This window comes from Bos javanicus, chromosome 9 (assembly GCF_032452875.1).
Source record: "Bos javanicus breed banteng chromosome 9, ARS-OSU_banteng_1.0, whole genome shotgun sequence".
Lineage (NCBI taxonomy): Eukaryota > Metazoa > Chordata > Mammalia > Artiodactyla > Bovidae > Bos > Bos javanicus.
The window spans coordinates 101,053,936-101,059,935 of NC_083876.1; the positions used below are offsets into that span (position 1 = coordinate 101,053,936).

Below are 6,000 nucleotides of genomic sequence, written 5' to 3' on the forward strand. Positions count from 1 at the left end.
GTACTGACTTGTGCTCTCAGATGGAAACTGAGCCAAGAAAGTCAAAACACAGGCAGACACTGAGCTACAACCTCTTCTGGGGTGAGTGGCCAGCTTTGCTCACATCTGCTTCCCTTAAATCCCACTGCTCAGGGAGAGCTGGGTCTAAACCTTGGCTTTAGAACGCACACAAACCACGCACGGTGCCGAGTGGACACACACATCCAGGCTCTGTGAGCAGCCAGGACTTGGGTGACTTTGTGTCTCTCATGACGTCAAAGAAGAAGAGCCATGGGCTCCATCTTAAGACACACGCCCAGTCCCCGGGTGCCCGGCCCTGCCCCGAGCAGCACCAACCAGGAGCCCTCTCGCACTGCCCACACGCCCTCTCACCTCCTCGTCCACAGCTCCACAGACAGCCAAACACCTGCGTCTGGCTCCTATTTCCTTTGTATTTTAGCCTACAGCCCAGAAAAGAGCTTGCCTGGCTCATCTGGGCCTACCTTTAACCAGACTCAGACTGCTTTCAGTGAAATAAAAGGTGTCTGTTTGGGTTCCTTTCATGTGGCAGTCGGATATCCAAGTACTACTTTGGCTTCCCTAGGAAATTCCCCACCTTCACTTTTTCATGGGTCTAATTCCAGGCCAAGGAGACCCCGGCTGCTGGCACCTCCAGCATCTCCCCTTGAGATCACAGCCCAGCACTGGATGGGCCTCAGACCTCCCCTCCAACTTGGGGAGCTTGCACATGGAGGTCTGGCTAAGCAGGGGCTCGGGATTCAACATGACGCAGCCCTGAGCATCCTCCGACCAAGCAGCCTGGGAGAAAGCAGCAGCCCTCCCCAGGGCCCTCGGCGGCCCCAGACACCCCAGCACCCCGCCCTGCAGACGCAGGTGTCCTGCACACGGATGCCAGCACAAGCCACACATCCATGGGGCAGCTTGTCACCCCCAGGGCCGTGATGGCCAGGCAGCCGGGGGACTGGGAGGGGGGAATGGCCAGCAACCTTGGGCCCAAACTCCTCCTGTCCCCTCTCCACCCCCCACCCTCCCCACAGAGTTTCCAAGTTCAGGCAAAGGTGGGTCCTCAGTGTGGGCCTCATCAGTTCCATCCTAGCCCACCCCCAATTTCCCAGAGACACATGCAAAACCCCATCTGTGGGGTGGGGGGGAAAGTGGACTCAAGTTGCCCCGACAAGGCAGCTGCTGTGGAGGAAGGCTGGAACATTCCTGCAGAGGTTCTCAACTCCCAAACCTCCCCGGCCGGCTCCTTCCCGTGCCTCACCCCCTCCCCCTACCTTGCTCCTCGCGGCCGCCCTCAAACCAGGCCGTGGGTTCCTCCTCCGGGAGCTGGGGCTCGCCTCCACCCTCCAGGGCTTTGCGCTTCTTCGACATCTCTGCCGGGGCTGGGGCTCTGGGGTGCTCTTTCCCCACCCCCAGCCTCGCCCCCCCAACCTCGGAGAGGAGAGTGAAGGTGGGGTTAGCTGGAGGGGAGGGAGCCGGGGAGAGGGCTGGGGGGACGGCTGCCGGAGGAGGGAAGGCTGTTCGGAGGATCAGGAAGGCAGCCGGAGGCAGGGACCCGGCGGACAGGCACTGAGATCCTACGTGCGGTTCCTGCAGACCTACGTCTAGGGGGCTGTGTGCTCTCTCTCTCCGTCTCTCTCTCCCTGCCTCTCTCTCTCTTCCCCTCTCCCTCTCTCCTTCCTCTCTTTCCTTCCCCTGGAAGGGTAAGCCCAGAGGAAAAAGAGACCCAACAAAATCAGGGAGAGGAGGCTCCTGGCCCCTCAGCCGGTTTCTTTCTGATGTAGGAGGGGGTGGGTGGGTGGGTGCATGGTACCAGGACTCCTGGCCCTGCCTGGGAAGGACTGAGGTCCTGGGGAGGGGCAGTGGGGTGGGGGTGTCTGTGGCGTTGGGAAGGAAGTATTTGCAGAGGACTGCAAGGAGAACTGGGTGGAAGGAAGGAAGGAAGAGGCTGCAGGATGCCAAAAAAGTGATGCCTTCGGGTGCTAGGGGCGCAGACCCCCCTCCTCGGCCGTGACATCATCTGGGCTTTTGCAAAAGGGGCTGGGGGAGGTGGGGAGGTGGCGGGTGGGCCTGGGAGAGCTGTGGCAGAGCCCAGAGGCAGAGAGGGGAGGGGGTCTTGTCCCCCTCCAGAACCCAGGACCCAGGAGGGTGGGGGGCCGACTCCCGAGGCCCTCTGGGGTCCAGGCTCGCAGCGTGGCCCTTTGCAGCTGGAGGGCAGCCTTCCCCGGAACTTGGAGCTGGGAGCGCTGGCCGGGCGAGGCTGGAGGCACTGGAGTTGGCTGCGGACCCCCTCACCTCCTCTGCCACCCCTCCAGGCTCCTGGTTTTACCCACTTGGGTCTCTTTTTTTTAATCACCTCCCCTCAACATCCCTTCCTCAAGAAAGTCATGTCCCCAGACAACACACACACACACACACACACACACACACGCACGCACTTCCTTATTGCCCAAAGGGATGAGGGAAATGATGATAACTTTTTGACGTAGGGAAAAGGTTAGATTGTAGTTTTTCCAGACTCCCAAGGGTTAAGTAATAGGTAAACGCAAGAGTCCACTTACCCGCCAAAGTATACGAAGCACCTATCTGCTTTCCACTTCAACTTCACACATTTAAAAGAGAGAGGAGCAGCAAAAAAGAGGGGGTGGGAAGCAGGCGAGCCAGGAGGCGGTGGGTCCGGGGCTCCATTGAGAACTGCGCAGAACAAGTTGACCGTGAGCCCGGGTGGCCCGAGTTCACGACCTCTCCAAGAACACTCGCTCCGGCTCCGCTCCGCAGGCACGTCCCAAAGGCTTGGGGCAGTCCACATTTCGCGCTGGTCATCTCGGAAAAGCGGGGAGACAACTCTAAGCGGAGGGGGTCTTTCCTCTTGCCCTCTTGTCCTTCTGGGGGTCTCCAGGAAAGCCTCGTCGAGCGCGCTCCAGGCGCCAAGGAAGACCGGTCCATCTCAGCTCACCCTCCTTGCGGCCGCAACTTTGGACCGCACACCTACAGGGAACACAGGTGCGAGGGTGCGTGCGTGTCTGAGTGTGCGTGTGTGCGAGTGCGCGAGTGTGCCCGCCCGTGTGCCCGCGCGCACCGGGCTGTGGGAGCATGTGCTTGTCGGGAACGGCGCTCCCCGGCTGCCTGGAACTTGGAGAGTTTTCCTTTAAGCCGGAGCTGCGGCTCGGACACCCCCCCGCGTCCAACAGGAGGCGATGACGTCTGTAGCCTCGTTGCCAGCCAGTCCCCAGGCTGCCGCTGCCGTTCATTGACAGGAGCTGGCGCTCCGACGTCAGCAGCCGGACCTTTGGCAAAGCGGCTCCCGCGGAGACGGCTCCCACCCCCGCACCTGCCAGCCCGCCCGGGGCTTGGGGGATGAAATCAAAGTCTCTGGGGAGGGGCCCTGGGAGGCGCTGGGGCTGAGGGGGGGTAGGGGGGGACTCCGATCTGTCTCCTTTGTCCTGGAGCCCCGGAGTTTATAAATAGTGCTGTCTCCGGCCAGACTCACAGCGCGCCCCCCCTCTCCTGGCCGCGCACCAGGCATCGCCCCCGCCCCTGCCTGGCTCGCGCGGCCCGGAGGGAGGAGGGGAGGGGGCGGGGAAGCGGGGAGTGGAAATAAACGTTGCTTCGCTTCCCTCTTCCCCATTCATAGATTCGGTTTGAGTCTTGGGGCGGCCGCTCGGCTCCGCGAGCCGCAGTGAATGGAAGCGTGCCCGCGCGCGGGGACCACTGGGCGCGCGGGATGCCGCCCTCGCGGGGGGCGCTCCTCCCGCGCGGAACCCGCGCCGTCTCCTAGGTGCGGGTGGGTGGACCCCCCAACGGCCACCTTGGAGGGACCAAGAGCCTGGCCTCCCACCCTGGGGTTCTTGTCACTGCCCCTGCGGTGCTGGAAAGCCAAACGCAGAGCGAACTACGCTCAGCCGAGGAGAGCCGGGGCGCGCAGGCAACCAGGGCCAGTCAGGGTCGACCGAGATCGTAGCCACAGCGAGGGGAGCGGCCAGGAGGGGCGGGATACTGGCCGAGGCCACGGGCATCACCTCCCTCTGCGCACCCTGGGTGGCACAAGCCGGCGCCCTCTCGGCTCCAGAACCCCAGGGCGCAGGGGTGCGGGCTGCGGAGGACCGCGCAGCGGTGGGTTCCCACCCTCCCAGCCCAGCTCGCGGGGGATCGATGGGCTCGCGTCGGCTGCGCGCTGCTGCGGGGAACCGAGGGCTGGCGAGGCCCACGCCGGCCGGGAGTGGGACGCGGCGCCCCGGCCTGGGCCGCCCCCCACCCCACTTCTGCTCCGGGATCCCACAGGATGGAGTTCTCAGGCGCCCTGCTCATTGCGGGCGCTGGATGGACGCTCGCAAAAGCTGCCATGGGACTCAGAGAGCAGGGTGGCCGAGAGGTCCGGGGCGTCTCTGCTGCCGACGCCCAGCAGCAGGGAGGCTGACCCGCTGACCCTTCTGAGCCCGGTTTGGCCCAGCCTGTTGGAGAAGCTGCTCGCTCCGGGGGCTCCCTTCTCCCCGCTCAGGCCCTGACCCGGGCCCGTCTCCCTGCTAGAGTAACCGCCTTCCCTTCGCGCCCCCTCCTAAGTCCTCTGTTGAGTTGGTCCCACCCCAAGCATGCTGTCCCGTCTGTCTCCCAAGGGGAAAAAGTAAGTCTTGACACATGTTCTGCATCCCTCCACCCAATTTCTCTCCCCTTGACCACACTGTCTGATTTCTCTCCTCTCACTGGCTTTTGAATCCAGGCCTACAGGATGGTCTGAGGGGGTCTAATTCAGGGACTTAGCAAAATCAGCTCTGCCACAGGTCAGAGGTCACCCTGAGTGCTTAGAGCAGAGGTCGGTTCTTAAGCCTCAGCCTCAACTGACTTGCGCATCATGTTGGACGGAGTCTTGGGTCCCCTTCCCGCCTGTGGACACACTGTCCCTGGCTTCCATCCTGCCTTTCTGGTCATTCGCTCTGGGTCACCTTGGTTGAATCTGCATCTCCCCATTTTCTTGATGCTGGAGCTGCCCGTGGCTGCCTTACCTACTCTGTCATCCACCTCCTTGGTGGTCTTACTCTACTTCCTGGTCTTAAGTCCAATCTCAACCCTGAAGCGTCAGCATTCATATATTCAGCTCAGAGCTCTCCCCGAAATGTTGGGGTTGCCTGTCTCACTCGCACCTCTACCCGGGTGTCTAAAAAGTGCAGGAAACTCATCAGGACTCACTGGGTTCCTGATTTCACCCTCACCCCAAACCTGCTCTGCCCACAATTCTTCCCACCTCTGCAAAAGGGTGTCTTATCCTCACTGTTGCCCTTGGGCCAAAATATTGGGGTACAGTTGACTCCTTTTGTGTTCACCTTCCACATTCCAGCTGTCAGCAATTGCTGTTCCCGCTACCTTTAGACCCGGACAGGCTCCATGGCCCCCACTGCACAGCCCAGCTCCACGGCCTCCTGCCTGGGCTGCAGTTCCTGCCCCTGCCCTGCCCGTGTGCCCGTCACATGGGTGTCAGAGCCAGTCAAGATGCAAGACCAGGTCTCTGGCTTCTCCCCCACAGTGATGCCGGGTCCCTACAGTGGCTGGTATCTCTCTCTGGCTCACCTTCTTCCTTCCCCACTCCCTGGTCCCCAGTCCCACTGACCTTTCCTGGAACCCACTCAGAACTCTTCCAGAACCCCCTCAGAACTTTCCTAGAACCCACTCATAACTTTCCTAGAACCCCCTCAGAACTCTTCTAGAACCCCCTCAGAACACCCTCAGAACTTTCCTAGAACCCACTCAGAGGTCTTCTAGAACTCTTCTATAACCCCCTCAGAACATTCCCAGAATCCCCTCGGAACTTTCCTAGAACCCCTCAGAAATCTTCTAGAACCCACTCAGAACTCTTCTAGAACCCACTCAGACCTCTGCATCTGTGGATCCCCTCCAGACCCTCCTACTGAAGACCCTCAAGATGACCTCTCTTTCTCCTTCTCACCTCTACTCAAGGGCCTCCTCTGAGAAGCCTTGGAGGGCACCTTGCCGGGGTCCAGCCCC

General features: G+C 61.5%; 1 protein-coding gene across 1 annotated transcript in view; it reads right to left on the minus strand.

Moving 5' to 3' along the window:
• PDE10A (phosphodiesterase 10A) overlaps window positions 1-2,644 on the minus strand; it is a 582,319-nt gene extending 579,675 nt beyond the window's left edge. The window contains exon 1 of the mRNA XM_061428524.1: window positions 2,565-2,644. The gene's annotated coding sequence lies outside the window, so the exon portion shown is untranslated. The remainder of the gene's footprint in view (window positions 1-2,564) is intronic.
• Between the last annotated feature and the right edge of the window lie 3,356 nt (window positions 2,645-6,000).